General features: G+C 47.2%; 1 protein-coding gene across 6 annotated transcripts in view; it reads left to right on the forward strand.

The window, feature by feature from the left end:
- LOC119461572 (sulfate anion transporter 1) overlaps window positions 1-16,386 on the forward strand; it is a 220,616-nt gene that overhangs the window by 137,469 nt on the left and 66,761 nt on the right. Inside the window, exon 1 of one of the 6 annotated variants that reach the window (XM_049673228.1) lies at window positions 5,046-5,178. The exons of the other annotated variants lie outside the window; for them this stretch is intronic. The gene's annotated coding sequence lies outside the window, so the exon portion shown is untranslated. Of the gene's footprint in view, window positions 1-5,045; window positions 5,179-16,386 lie in introns of those variants that run through there. 6 annotated transcript variants of the gene reach the window in all.

Genomic DNA, 16,386 nt, shown 5'->3' on the forward strand with positions numbered 1-16,386 from the left:
CTGCCCAGCTCAATCTGGTTTTGTATGAGGCCAATTTCAGAACACCTTGTGACGACAGGCACACCATCTGCAGTATAGGTGGAGTTCGTATGCTCTGCATGCCTGCGGCACAGACCCCTGCTTTTTTTTTGTTTCTTTTTCTGACGCACACAAGAACTCTCTCTGCGTGCATTGCAGTGAATGTTCGCTGTTGCAATCGCCCTGGCACACTATGTAGGATAGTTTTAAGAAGATTCTTCTGCGCACTTGTTGCTCTGCCACAACTGGGAGAATGAATACTCATGCGACTCGTGTTTACATCTAAAATTAATCGCTCTCACTGCTCGATGTCTTCGACACCTGGTCTTGAGGAGCGCGGAATCTCAAGAAGACGTTGACACCGGTTCTGAGAATCTCCTGATCACGTGAGCAACGAATGCAGCGTCGTCACACCGAACGCAGCGAGTCTTGCAAAATAAGCCAACTGCGAACAGCGGTTGTCAGGCGGTCCTCAACCGCTTAGCCGTGTGACCTTCAGCATATACTGTAGCAGGAGGTCACATGCCGGCGTCATTCTAATGCCGACGAGTGCGGCATTCATGATCCCTGCAGGAGGCCGCGTTTTCATTGCAGAGCGGTTAGGACCCGTTCTACTCGAGCGGATCGGTCGTGCCGTCATTGTGAAAATTGTTTTCCCGAGGCATGTGCGTGTTTGTCACGCGCTGGTTGGTTGGCGGCGTTCGTAATCTGAGACCGTGCTAACGAGACGGTTCCCAGTATACTTACACGAAAAATTCAACAAAACGCAGTGTTAAAACCGGATTGATCGAGATGTGCATGCAGCCCAAGCTAACCACCACAGAGAGCCAGCTAATTGCCGACGTAATGCTACGTGTCAAGCCATGCAGTGAATTGAGGTGCAACAACTAGGAGAAAGTGCCAGCTCCTTTTAGCGAATCGGTTGGGCCGTTGACCCCTTCCATAAATTTCAGAATGTGCGGTGGGTCTGCATAATCATTCTCTTTATAGCTATTATAGAAATTAATTACGTTGCATTAGAAGGTTCACAAGAACACCAGCTTGGAAACCTTTTAAAACATTTCGAGTAGGAAAACGGGCGGGAAACGAGATTTCCAACAGGAAATCCGCTACGTCCATTTGACGTCATTCAGGGGGCAGTTTTGTCATGAAACGTAATAAAGTTAAGGCTGCCTTTAATGTTTTTCAGCTTCAATCAAAAATGTTCACTCGAGGTGGAAAAGTATGCCAGCCGCAGGGAACCTACTATTTCTCTTCAGTAGTCTGTTAAGGGCGTGGTTGGTGAGGCAGGAAGCTAAATGCTTCCGTACTGAGCTTCCATTTATCCGCTCTTCCGACATCCCCGGCTTTAGGACGATAGATAGCATGTAACAAACAGCACAAAGGAAGGGAAGGGTCAGAAACGCAATGACTGTGAAATTCGACGTCACGAAAGAATCGAAACCTGCCGTGCGAACAGCATACAGAAGCTCGTAAACCTTCCGGAAACACCCCTATATAGCAACAAACTCAGAATTTCCAAGTCATTGTTTTCCGGTGACGACTTATCTTACGCACGTGGTGCGTTTGCATGGTCATGCGCTGCCGCATTATCAAATGCATTTCTTCACTTGCTTGTCAAGTAACGAAATGAATTTTGCTGATAGCCTGCAGTATGATTCGTGATGGGCATGCTTGGCAACCACCGCCTGCTGCACGACGGCAGAGAAAAAAAAAAGACACAAGGTTCACAGAGACGTCACAATGTCGTCACATCTCGGCTAACGCCAGTCTGATTCATGTGCACTAGCAGATCAAATATTTTTTCTTTCTTTCTCTCTCGCCATGTGCGTGCGTGCGCGCCCTTCTGATCTCTGCTGTCTACAACAGCGACGTCACCAAATCCAAACGGAACTTCAGATATTTGCTATATTTCCATGCCGGAGTTGAGCTGTGTAGTTCGACTTATTTATTCGCGTTAGCGCTCCGATGCATTGCCATCTTCTAGGCTACTTTTTAGTTAGTTTGTGCGTTTTCCCTTTATTGCGGGAAAGAATACTAGTAGAACTCTATTGGAGTTGTCTATCTATAAGCTGTATTGGTGACTGTGGTGTCACTTACAGCATAATGCGAAGCTTTCAGATCTCGAGAAATATATATATATATATTATATATATATATGTATATATTAGAGCATGGTGTAACCTTAGCGGTAATGGTTACACCATGGTGGAGTAGGTGTTTGCCATATATATATATAGCAGTAACGTAGCGCTAATGAAGTGCATCCTACAAGGCGTAGCGCGGACGTAGACCTGGCATGCAATACATGGTCGAATTCCGCCATGTCGTCGGCTGCCGCCATGTTCGCGCTTTGAGCCAAACAGAGATGCCGCGCGGCAGCCCTGCGAGCCAATCAGAACTCACAAGGTGGCGAATTCGACAATGGGGTGGAATTCGATAGCATCCACAACAGCAGCACTCCAGGATGACTGGTATACCGCTTGTTGCAAACTGACCCGGGCTCGGGGAATTCGCCTCGCACACATTCCTCAATTTCCCCGCTTGACGTCTCGCGATCTTTTCTGATGTTCGGTTGCATACTTGTCATAACTGTTCGTAACATACTCTTACGGGTTGAAGGTAGGCTTAAAACATATTGACAGGCTATTTACGCGTTCAGTGGTGTACTGTATGGTAGGCAGTCCGCGTGAATGAGAGAGCGTCGTCGTCTTCGGTAACTGTACTCAGTTTCGTCTCCTGGCAGGGCTCTGTAACGATATTTGTGGTTTGACCATTCACGTGACTTTGTCTCATAACTGTTCGTAACATTTGACGCATTTAATTGATGCGTCTGTACGGTGCTGTTAATTCTAAACTGCTTGGCTTGCGCCTCCGTGGGCTCTTTTGTCGCCACGCCGCTAAAAGACATGCAGGGCAGTCTTCTCACTGTTCTCAGCATGAAGCTTCTTACGAAAAAATTACTTGAAGGAACTAGTAATCGTTCATCTATCATCGGAATGATAGGTACGTGGATTTGTCTCATCTTGCGTGCTTGCAGTTTGAGACGTTTTTTGTAGCGTTATGTATTATTACGCTTTCATTATCATTTTGAATTTCCGTAGCAATCATGCTTTTTTTAATGTCACGATAGGAATAAAATTTCGTGCACATGCATAATCAGGGCGAATTGTTGCATTTACGACGAAAATATTTTGTTAGCATTGATGATTTTGCAAATTCGCAAAGCCATACGACGCCAGAATGCTCTCAAGTAACTTGTAGGAAATTTTATGGCGCACCCTCCTCTGTCGCCATGGCGCTAGCAAACACTCAGTGTAGTCGTGTCAAGTGTTCGCGACGCAGGGAGCTTGGCGAAGGCTCAGAGATTCCTACTAAGATAGTATACTGCATCTCGCAAATCGTTCGCAGCACTGCCGAAGCTACGAGGCGTACACGGCACGTAATATCCTTGCGCAACAGAATAAAGTTCCGGGCGTGACTGTCTGATTATTGGCGAGATGTAGATAGTTTTACCTTTGCTCGGTACATGATACGTTACAGCGATGCCTGTCATGTTAGGACCTTTGCGCATGCACGATCGTATACTGCGAATTACTGTGGCGGTAAGCAGATGACGCGGCGCGGATGAACACATGTCGAGGAGCATTCGGTCGTCCTATTGGCTAAGGAGTGTAGAGGGAACTTTGACGCTGCGATTATTATCTACGGTTGGAGCGACGGTTAGTGCAAGGATTTGCCTGAAGCAATCCTATTCTTCTATCCGAAAATGGCACAGAGAATACGTGCGCATTCATAATTATCGCTACTTGTGGCATTTATAACGCAATATTTTGTTATAATTTGTGAATATGCAAAGGGCGTGTCACGCCAGAAGGACTAAGTTTAGGCAAATCAATGTAATAATCATTATTCCCATGCCGGCTGAATCGCCATGCTTAAAGCCATAGGCGTGCGCACAGGCAGGGCCAGGGGGCCACACCCGTCGCCCCTCGTGTCCTTACAAAGGAGATGGGGGTCGAGTCCACTGTTGTTAGTTCCACGCCCCATGCGCTCCTTCGATGTTTGCTTTTGCCTTTTGTTGAGCAAGGCATTGCGCTATCTGCCAACTATTCTTCAGTAATTCATAATTGGTCAAAAGAATGCAGGCTTGTGCTTTATGTAAGTGGGGACACGATGTGTAAGCGCTAGAACATTTACTCAGATTATCCGTTTGTTTCCTTCCTTAGTTGTTAATGCTTACTACCTTGAAAAGCACAGTGCAATATTTGTGTGGAGGCTGTTTTTCCTTTCTAGGAAGACGTACCTCTTTAATGCCTCTGTCGTATAAGCAGAGTTTTGAAATGAAACCTACGCATTTATGACAGCGCGGCAATCATGTTTTCTTTCTTAAAACGGACGAAGTCGTTGATATAATTCGATAGCACCAGTTTCTATCATAACGCCTGGTTCATAAAAGTACTATATGAGTATATATCATGTATAATGTAATAGTTATGCATGATACTTATATAAGTATGGACATTCTACGAAAAATTAAAAGGAACCGTAAAATAATACTTATAAATAAGTATGATATTCTATGGTTCATTTTCATTTTTCGTGAAATGTCCGCGAGATGTCCCTGTGTGGATAGCCGACGAAAGATAAAGTAGATCGAGAAGGGGGGTATAGGAAGGGGGCGCTGGGGACAACGTTGCTTGGCCCCCTTCTGATGAAAATTCCCGCGCACGCTTATGGTTCCAGCTTCCGTCGACACTAACGACAGAGTTCGCTGTAGTAATCTTTGTAGGAAACAGTATACGGACGAAGGAACGCGCGCATAGTTCCGTAAATGCGCTTCGGCGCGGTGCAGTATCGTTTTCCGTCCATCCGCGCAACGCTAGCAGACGATTCCGCGTGCATAAACTCCACCGGTACCACGAGAGTCTTCCGGTCGAACGACCGAGGCGCCACAGCCGCAGCATCCGGGCAACGAGAATAGAAAGAAAATAACAACGAAAGAAAGAAGCGCACGAACAAAAAAAGAAAGAAAGAACATCGCTTCGTCTGCAGTGGCGGCGACGGCCGGAGAGCGGCCCGCTGTTTTATCGATCTCGTTCGTCACTGGGGCAGGCTACTAGGCCGCGGGCCCTCCGAACCAGCTTCGACAGCCCACCGGTGAGTCACAACAGCGCTGGCAATTCTTCATTAAGCTGCCAACGTACGGATCTAAGCATTGACGGTTGGCGTACGGTTCGCGTTAGCAGACGACTCTCCGTCGAGCCGCCATATTGCCGCGGCCATTTCTCGTCGTCGCCAGCCGCCCCTCCTGTCAGTCAGTCGTCCGGGAAATTCGAACCGCCTACCGCCCTTGACGTTGCTCTCGAGCGACGCAGAAACGTTCCGCGCATAGTTTCAGCACTTAGCTTGACCGTGTCGTTTGCGGGAACGCGTAACTTGCGTGCGCGCGTACTTGGCTTCCTAAGTGTCGGCCGATTTCCTGTCTTCTTATTTTTTTCTTTATTCTTTTTTTTTTTTGCGACACACCCGGCGCCTCTCGTGTTTTCCTCTCGAGCCGCACGCGCCGAACAGCTGTTCGGGCGGACCGCGACACCGCGGTTGAATTACTGACGCCGCGTTGTCAGCGGGAGCAAGCTCGGTGCGCGATGTTATGCGTTGTTGTTTCGTAAACTTCTTTCGTCGGTGTCAATACAATGCACAACGCTGCGTAGCCCTGCAGCGAGCAGTGCTTCGGTGTCGTATCTCCTCAGTCTATAGCGCGCACTCCAGTTCATTTTGGCAACAGTGGCCAGCATGTAATCGGTAGGTGGCGTTGGTGCAGCGAGCGTCTTCGGAGTCGTGAGCAAATGGTATCGAACATTGGTGCTTTGTTGCTGTAAACGAAAACGAGATGACAAACGGGGAGCGCGGTCAGTTGACATCGAAGAAGTGCTTGCGTGCCAACGTGTTTCTTTTCTTTTTTTTTCGTTTTTTTTTACCCAGCCTTTGTCTAGCTGAGCGTCGGTAGAACCGAATTTAGACTTCGCGTTCAATATAGCTATTTCAGGATCATGGTCGCCGTTTGTTTGCAACACGTGTCTTTGCGAAACAATACATGCGTCGCTAGCTAGCGGGCGTATACTGCTTCATGCGATCAGCCTCCTTCTATGCTTCTGTGCACAAGATTGCGCCCTTGCCTACGCGATCGGTGTCGTGCGTGAACGTGATCGTCGTGATTGCGTTGGCCTTTCTTGCCTGGCGTGACGTGATTTATAAGGTAGCCGCACTATTACGGTTAGCATTCATTGCTCTATTTTGCTCTATCTGTTCTTCATTGCCAAGCGCATTCGTGCGTTGTGTGGGTTTCGTTTTTTTTTTCTGCCGTTATTCTAGCGTTGATTGAACGTGAACTTGAAAAGAAGTGTCAGAGGTTAGCTGCCCCACTGATGGCATAAATGAAGAGCGAGGGACTTCATGAGCTGACGGCGCCCTGTCAGGGAACTGTCAGCGAAGATGACTTTTTTGTGAATAGAATTTTCTTGAATTTTAAACAAGATGGAAAAGGGGGACTGTTATGAAAATACGTTGCGTATTTTTCGATGTAAGTAAATGCCAGTTATCGACCGCCATCAGTTGTGCGCTAATTCAAACCGTATTTCTGATGGTATGTATTCAAACAGTTTGTTTGTCTGATGGTGGACGATCACTTACAACGGCGTATTGTGCGTACACGAGGGTTGGATAATGATCTCGCCCCCTACAAGTGAAGTGAATCGCTGCTGAACGGCGATTTTTATCTCTCTCGACTAAAGCAAGCCTGTTTTATACTTCCCGCCAAATTCGAGCCCTTTGTGAGGTGCTTCCCCCTAGCGGCGATCGCAAATGTCACCCGAGGTGGCGGAGCGCACTGGTGACTGTGTCGCTTACCGCGTTGCGATTTAGGGGCTGTTCGTGAAATTGCTTGTACAGCCAACTGTGATTGATGAGATGAGATCTCTGCAGCGTTTCGCTCCGCGCATTACTCAGCGGTAGAGAGTTGCATCGCTGAGTTGCACCGTATGAAACCAAGAAGCCAAACAGCATTCGTAACAACGGAAACATGTCTCTATCTCTAAGCAAGTTGCGACATGCTGCCATCTCTACTGAAAGTCACGATATCTAGTTTTCTTAGGAATTCGTGATGGTTGACTTACCTCCAGAAAGTTCTGACAATCAGCAGCAAGTACTTCTTTCTTTCTGCGTTTTGTAAAAGGTGGAGGCCACAATTTCGAAGGAACGATATGGAATAATTTACTACCAAAATACTAGGGGGAAACGGTCGGCTCTCCGTTAGTGAAGCTACCGCGTACGTCAGCGATGGTTAGTAAGTGTACTTGCTTAAACTTAATTCGGCCTTCAGACATTCCTGTGCCGTTACCTATTACGCTTTATTTTTCTCAATTTTGAACATTCTGAAAAAAGATTGCACCGCTTCGGGCTTATTTCGTCCTCAAACAATAAGTGTCATCTAGCTCGCGTGCCTGTCCTTTTTTTTTTTCATTTTCTTTTCCTTTTTAATGCTACGCACCCGGTACTTCCAGGTTACAAACGGCATGCGCGTGACCAGCGTGACATAGTATTTCCGAATGCACGAAGCAATTAATCCACTGTTGAATAGTAGTCTGCGACTGTATGGAGGAATATTTGGTTGTTTGTTTGGAAGGGTTGTTTAAACTGAAGTAGAGACGGGAAACGTGAGTGGGAGGCCTCGACGACTACGTCGAAAGATGGTGAGGTTTCATCGGTCCTGAGAAACTGCATACCAAGTTTTAGCATTTAGCGCACAAAAGACAGAGGGACAGTGTAGACAGACGTAGACGAAGCGATATCTGTCTATACTGTCCATGCGTCTTTTGTACGTTAAGTACTAAAATGCAATACCAACATACCCAAACTTTCGTGCATATTTAGGCCGGCGCTAAAAATTTCATCCAAACTCTACATGGTCCTACTCATTGACATAATCGCATAATGTTCTACAGATAGCACCGTGAGAACTGCTAGTTTTTTTTTTTTTCGGTACACTTATTTCTAACAGTGTCGCGAAAGCTGTGAGTAGACGAACAGTTTAATATTCCTGGCGTCACACGGGCACTACCTGTAGAACGGTAACAAAATAAAAAAATGCAAGACGTCTTTCAAACGCACCTTGTGCGTCATCGATGCTTCGACACTTCGAGCCACTTGAACATCGCTGGTGACGGCCTTCTTGTAGCCTTTGGTATTTTGTCTTCAGGTGTGTACAGTTCTGTTCTGCATTTATCGGAGATCGTTGCAGCCAAGAGGCGACAATTTATAAGCCGCACAGTCGGCAGCGGCCTTTTTTCCCCCGCGGTTTCAAGTTTCTTTCTTTCTTTCTTTCTTTCTTCATGAATTCAAGGCATTAATTTATACTTTGGAACTGAGCGCTCCTATTCCGCTCTTCAATGACCATCAGTCCAGCAATATTCACGCTTCTTTATTGCTCGAATTTACCGCGTCCTTCTGATAATCATTTTTAGGGCTGTTTGATTTCTGAACCACAGCCCGTTACCAGTTGAATTATTTACCGACAATGCAGCCATCGCCCCTGCAGGGTTGTCAAGCACGTCACTAAAGCACAAAGGGAAGTTTAACCACGAAAAGTTCACTCATTTTGGATGCGTTAGGGAGTCATGAAATATTTATAACACCCATTTGACGCGTCCGAGCGCCGCTGCACGAGCGAGGAGAGCATAGTATATGCTGGCGTATGCTGCCTGAGGCAACGCCAATAGGCAATGGCAAGTGCGTGTCGTTTAAGGATGCGGATTTCTCCGCAACGGTGTGGTGGCGCCATCTGTCACCGCGCGGCGTGTTTCGCCGTAGCGTTGACAGATGGCGCCGCCGTTCCGTTGCAGTGACATCGGGAGATGCCTCTGTATGGCCATAGGCTAGGCATTCATACCTAAATACCAATAACTAACCTCAAGAAGACCGCTGAGATAACGCTCGTACTTTGTTTCGGAGGTGAGGTAACCCGTAGCGAAAGTCTGCAACGCCGGTCACTTCCCGTGAAAGGAGCCGACAGACTAGAAACCGCTAGCCGTTCGGCCTGAATCGGGCAGGCCGGGTGCCGCCATGTCAGGTGATGACGTAATTTCCGTTGCATCTTGTGGGATGGAAGTCTTCGATAGACCTTGAAAAAAAAACTGTTTCTGCAGTAAGAAGAGGGGAGGAGGGAGAGAGAGGGAGCTAACAAGAAAATAAAGACGAGAACTCCAGGATCCTGTCCGTGTCTCGGTGACGTACATGAAGAGCGACAGTTGACGGTTGCCTCGGCATACACAACAGTATCATTCAGCGGAATGGCGGTAAGGATGCGTGTAGAGAACACGCTGCCGATTTCACGCGGCCGGGCCTCTGTGAGTACTTAGAAAACAACGGGCGTTCATCACATACCCTAAGCGCGCACTCTAATGACTCGTAAGTTACTAAATATCGATCACCCGTAACCCTTGCGATGTACAGAACAAGTGGCCTGACTAGGACTAAAAAGTATATTGCTTGAAATACCGGTAGTCATTGGCATATACTAATATATATATATATATATATATATATATATATATATATATATGTGTAAGCACAGCTGGAGCACTGTCGCGCGATCATGCAGAAGCCAGCGAACACCGTAAATGACGCACAAGAAAAGGAAAAAACAGCTTACATTATCATTGAAATAACCTCATTCGGTGACGTCGAGGAGCCCTATGCACGTCACACACGTTGACTTCTATATAGCTTTTTTGACTTTTATAGAGCTGTTGATTTCTATAGACCATTTTTACAGGTAGGCGATGCTCTTCGTCGTATATAAATAACGGCAAGAATCGCGCGTACCTTGATTTAATTGTTAGTTTTCATTAGATATAAAAGCGTCATGGTATGTTAATAAAGGTGAAAACATAAGTTTACGTGACGTCAGCTCTGGGCCTCTCTTTTATACGTTCTGCGACATGACACGCGGCGTTAGAGTTGCATACTGTGGGCCTCTGTAAACGTTACGGCGAATTGATGCGAACTTTAGGCTTCGTCATATTTTACGCGTTCTATAGCATTAGTTATGGCAAATCGGCATTATCGAAAACAAAGAAGGCCGCTTACTTAAAAATATCAGTAGATATAAACAATTTTACTGAGATGAAAATAAATATAGGAGTTCCTGCCGCTCCACGCTCGTGACTGCTACTCCTTTTCATCTGATGAAGGTTACAATAATAATTTAAAAACGAAGGCAAGAAACGATAAATTGTTGCACGACTTAAAAGTGTTGCGATGCAAGCGTGGGCGTCTGTCACGAAAAGTCGCACGTCCTCAAATGTCAGAGGTATAGAGCAGCATTTTTTTTAAAGAAGGCGCACGAATGAGGCGCTTGTAGCTACACACGTGGTGCTGTGAAGTCAATATGAACCACTTATATATCAGTGTAGCATATCAAAGTTGCGGTGTTTACAGAGTCCTTCGGTGCTAGAGCCGTTGAAGCTGGATGACACTATTCCATGCGTGCTTCTCGCACATTCCTCTATGCATACAGTGCACCTGTATCCACCTGTACATTGCGTACCTTGGCCGTGTAAGAAGCCCTGTATACAGCAGCCCAACTCCGAACGATGTGACAGCCTCTTTATGCATCCAGTTCATGCTTATCGTGCGGCAGCAGCACCGCGTCGGCGAAAGATGGCACGTGGCAGGATGCGCGCAACCCACTGGAACGCCCCTCTGTCGCGGCGTTCTTTCTCGACGTTACGCTGTCACCTGTCTCAAAGAAGAGATGCAGTGTAACGCATTGCGTGCGCTGGTAGCCGAACAAGTGTTCCGCGGCTCAGTCGATCATCCTCTCGATGGAGATTGTCTATTTGGTAACAACGAAGTGAGCTCGGAAACGGCTAGACCACGTGGGCTAGACCATGCACGGTGACAGCGCGCATTGCGAAACTATACCGTACACGTTTCGCTCGGTTATCGGAAAGCTGGCTCTCTGGCGGAATTCACTCACGCGTACTTTGTGGGCGTTACATCTAGCATATAGCGTGTATCTAGCGTGTAAATATACAACGTTTAGGATGTCGACATGTAGCAGGCCGCATCTCTGTTAGAGCAGATCGTTAATCCCCAGGCGGAGACCCTTAAAGAAATGTATGAAGCCTGTTGAACTCCAGTAGACATTCGCGAAGGTAACCATACTGCAAGCCAGTTATGACCATTGTGAGAGGCCCCTGGACTCAGTTTTGAGGCCTATTTTTGATGAGGATACCGGCGCGGTGTCTTACTGGCTATGGAGTTGCACTTCTGAGCCCGAGGACGTCCGCGGGATCGATTCCCGGCCACGGAGGTCGCATTCCAATTGGGAGCTGAATGCAAAACAGGCTCGTGCGCCGTGCAAGGTGCGCACGACACCAGACGCGCTAAACGCAAGCTTTTGGCGCTTGAAGATTTGTTACTTTAAAGGGACAATAAAGGCAAATGTTAAGTCAAGCTAAAGTGATAGAGCAATGCTCGAGAACGTCTAAGGCGTCAATGTTATCGGGAACAGAGCTTTAGTAATCTGGAAATTCAGGTAAATGCAGGACACGGTTTGCGACTCCCTCGCGACATTCAGGTACTAGTCCGATGACGTAGGCACTCCTCATTATAATACTGTCATTAGTACTCAAACACTGGTAGCAAAGAAGATCATTGCATTGCATTATAAGACCGAAGTAGATGCTACTAGTCCAGCTCTATTAGATTTTTAGAAAAAGGAAATCATCGTCGTTATCTTTGATAACGACGCGGATGGTCGAAAAGTTTCGTTTTTACTAGAATCTGCGCCGCCCGCGCTTTCGTGTAACAGTATTTTTGTTATTCCGTAGTACTGCACTTGTGCTTCTGGCTTTTTGTGAAATTCACTCAAAGTGCAAGTAGCAGAGAATGCCACGTCCATTTGAAGTCGCGAGATGCCCGAACTGTCCACGACACTTGACCAAGAGCAGCTGCAGCGGCGAATCCGACGTTCTGTGTTGGCTAGGTTTGTCCATGGCCGCACGTTTGCGTATTGCGCAAAAAAACCGTAGCGCCGTCTGTCGGTTGGGTGGTGATGGCGTATGCACCGTCACCACTGCCGACTCGGGGCGGGCGATTTGAATTGCGCTAAATGCATGCGGACCTTTCAGACACGATTTTCTCTTGAACTAAGTCTTTTCTTGACACAAAACAAGCTCTTCGAAGTTTCTGGAATGGTACTTTAACAGTCCACGTTGACTAATGAATGTTAGCCTTTAGTGCACCTTTAAATGTACCGGCGTCTGTGCGTACTATCTGACGTCACCGCAGGCAATACTGCAGCGGACGAGGATATCGCAGTACATTGGAGGCAAGTTGTTTCTCAGAAGATTTGCGGCGTCCGTTGTGAAGGGGGCCTGCAGCCTACTGTCAAGTTGAATGAGTTCAGAGCCGGAACAATTGCTGCAGTCCTCGTGGTGCGGAAAATGGAGGCGTGCGAAACACGGATGCAAGTATATAGAACGAGAACGCGTCCTTCTCGGTTTCTATGCTTGTGTTAGCGGTTGCAAGCCTGCTTTTCTCTAACATGAATACGTACCACTGTGCTGAACTCTCAGGCTTTCTATGCCGAAGTCTTCTGATGTTCTTTCTAATTATTTTTCTTATTAACGCGAAACAGTTTTCTTTGGCTCTTTCGCCCGTTTTTTGGAGTTCGGTTGTCCGTGGTCGGTGGTCGATGGCTGCTGGTTTGTGGACGGTGGTTCGTGATCGGTGGCCGAACTTTCGCCATCGATACAAAGGCGAGAGCGCAACCGAATTTCGATGCATATATCGAATTAAAAAAGAAGAAAAACACGTCTATGCGAACATAGTTAACACATACTTACGAGCTCCAGATACGGCATGCGCCGCAGCGCGATAAATATTTCGTCAAATATAATTATACATCTAGGGCTGATGCAGAGGTTGCTAAAACAATCAATGGGTGACAGACATTGCGAAGGCAGAACTTCGCTCCGTTGTAGACATGCCGTTGTGGACATGCTATCGTGTATTAGTTTCTGGGGCGTCCGAAGATGCCGTGGTGGAGCGCTAGGAAAGGACAGCCTTCCTCTGACATGCCGCCCTCTCCTCCTCTGACAGGCTGCGGGAAAGGGCACCGCTACAGATGTGCTGGTTAACGGCTCTGTTCTCTGCGGAACGGCGCAGTGAAACAACAAACACTGCCTAAACTGTACTTTCTGCAACAAATATGCGCTTTCAAGCGTATTGTTCCCTTTGATGAATTGAACAGCTTTTTAAAGCGTTCAGCTATTCGCTCACTTTGACTGTCTTCGTCGACGTTTATCCACACAGTTGTGCGATCTTATACTCATTTGAATCGTGTAACTGTTTGGTGGTCGAGAACCTCGAATGACCTTGAGGCCCATGAAAGGACGGAGCAAAGTGTCGCACGTCTCGTACCGGGTACTTCCAAATTGACTTCCTCTATATATAGGAAAGCGACTGTTTGAAATGAGCAATTATAGTGAGATAATGAGCACGACGACTCGACGGCTAATCTTGCAGCTCGAGCGTTTAAGTACCTCGTTCAGTTTCACGATACGCCAATCCTTTCGCATTGGAGAGAGAGACAACATGGTCGGAAGATAAGTTATCTGCAAACCGGGCCGTAAAATTACATGTTGGCCACTAATGTTAATGGGGCGCGAGTTCCCCGACAAATGTGAATATCTGCTCTGATAAGATTTACCGCTGCTAAGCATATAACTATATAGGTCGGAAAAACTATCACAGAATCTTCTAATCTGGGCCGGAGTTTCGCGGAAATTCAGTTTCGTCCGTGAATAAAAGTAAATCATGGAAAAAATAATGAATATATGCCATATTCCATGGACGAAGGAAACGAACGAGGCGGGAACATTACGTCACGTAGCTATATAGTTTCGCAAGCCAACTCTCCCTGAAACCGTTCACTTCGTTTTTTCCCCCACCAGGGCCGCTATTTTGTAGCGATGCATTTAAAGTAATAATGCCTTTTCGCGCTTATCGCCCTTTGTCAGTGGTCAGAGCGACGGTCCGCTCACGATATCAACGTTGATAACGCGAGCGGACCGTCGCTCTGACCACTGACAAAGCGCGATGAGCGCGAAAAGGCATTATTACTTTAAGTACATCGCTACAAAATAGCGGCCCAGAAGTCTGCCCAACACGTGACCTCTGAGAGACGGCGTATATTAGCCGATAATGTTCGGTTCCCGTTAGTTTTTAATCGATGCGCACCTGTTCGGCTGCTCTGCCGCGGCTCTGCCCGCAGAGCGGAAGCAGTAAAACCTACCGCGCGCTCTGACGTGACGATCACGTGTTGGGCCGACTCGTTTGGCTTCAGTCATGTCGCGTAATTCTCCCTCCTCCATGCCATATTCAGTTCAGGTCACGGAGGCCGTTGACCTTTTAGAAAAGTTAGCCAATTCCATAAAGGAGTGCAAGGCGCGCTTAAGTACGTAGCTCTATGCAAGTAGCATGAGGGCGTTAGACGTGCAAACGTTACATCTTTCTTGCACTGTTAAATAAACATGCTAACCGTTTTATTGCGATAGCAATTATATGGACACTCCAGGCGCACTTGCTACGCCTGGAGTGTCCAAGCGCGTACGTACTCCAAGCGCGTTCTGCCCGGGCCGCACGCGCCCGCGGCCACCCAGGCCGCTGTATCTTGAAGTCCATCTGCGACGAGGACAGAGTCCGCCGCGTGCTGTGTTTTCGCGGCTTAGTTCGCGTTGATGCGAGAGGCAGCACGAAGGTCAATTCGCTCGGTGCTGCTTCCGCGCTTCCTCACTGCAGCGTTTTGACAGCGACTTTCCGCGGTCATCGAGTGAGATGCGCTCGTGTTTGCTTGTGCGCTCGTGACCCCATGTTTGTTAATTTTGTTAGTATGCCGATCTTTACAAGTTTATGCGGCCGATAAAACTGCGATGCTTACTTCGTATAGCTGTCCACCAATTTGCTATCGTAATCGATGCTTCGTCTTTCAGGACGAAACTGCGACTATTTAGTTTGTTTAACGAAGTTCCAGTTAATTTCCAATTGACTTTGTTCAGTGGAGGTTTAACTGTACTCAAAAGTTACTGACGTGAAATTCTGTCGTCATAAACGCTGTTGTTGTCGCCGGGGTGACCGTGAAAACATTGCGAGAGACATCGAAACAGAAAAAAATACGGGAGAAACGCGACGTTAGGTTGTTTGTGGCGGAGTCGGGTAAGTTTAGCTTAGCCTGCTCGGCGCCTTTGTCTATGTGCTGCTCGGAAGCAATGCGCATCATCTGGCACCGTGCCACATCGTTCTGTATAGTGCGCGTTGCATTTTTGTTTGGCTTTTTGTTCATAGTTCTTCGTGCCACCTCTGCTGCCTTTACTCTGGCTTACCGTTGTGGGTTTTCTAGACCTGAAACGCAAGGTAGACTGTGCCGGCAGCTACGCTGTGCCTCGTGATCACGCCGGCGTCGCCTTGTCACGGATGGATGATTTTGTTTTGCGAAACCGTCGTGCGCAATATCGTCATTGACACTCGTCTTCTTAGCATCAACCTCTCTTTTCTCGGTTTTTTTTTTTTTTGTCCTTCCTCCTGAGACTTTTCCCGCGAGTCGATTTGCAAGAAATGACTTTAATCGAGCTTTACTTACCTTGGCCACGTGTTGTAGTTACGACAGCTGGCGCTTAGTCCGATATGTCTGATCGCGGGTAGGCTGTTGAAGATAATTCTTGTATATACGCTTGAGTGTGGCGAACATGATTAGTCTCCCGTCGCGTAGTTCGACATCTTGTCTAGCCGCTGTGGACATTTCGCTGATAATCTTTTCTGCCTTGTTGGTCTACCGAACGGTCTGGACAGTCGTCACAGCATGATGGTATGCTTTCGTGTAGCCTGTTGTCCTAGCGCGTAATCATTCATGCTGCCTCCCTGAATACGGTGGGCAGCTCCATTTCAATATCGTATTATGTACTAGGGCAAAGGATGAGACGAACGGCGCTTGTATATAAGGGGAAAAACTACAACTTAAGAATGTCCTAATCGCAGTGTGCTGGTATAGTGACACTGTATAGTGTAATTCGTCTTGTTGGTGTAGCTATTGAGCCATCAGATTTGTTAGACGGCTAGGTTGTGCTAGTTCTGTTACGTAGAGTTTGCGGGGTTCGGTGAGCAATGTGGTTAGACTGAATTTGCTTAAAACTGATGGTTTTTACGTGTTCATGTTAGTCTTCGTCGTTGCCGGTGCTGCTTCCGCTACAATTTCGTGTCTTCAAATTTTTGCATACTGGCGCCTGCCGGTGAAGCCAGCCTGGT

The sequence above is a fragment of the Dermacentor silvarum genome, chromosome 8 (genome assembly GCF_013339745.2).
Source record: "Dermacentor silvarum isolate Dsil-2018 chromosome 8, BIME_Dsil_1.4, whole genome shotgun sequence".
Lineage (NCBI taxonomy): Eukaryota > Metazoa > Arthropoda > Arachnida > Ixodida > Ixodidae > Dermacentor > Dermacentor silvarum.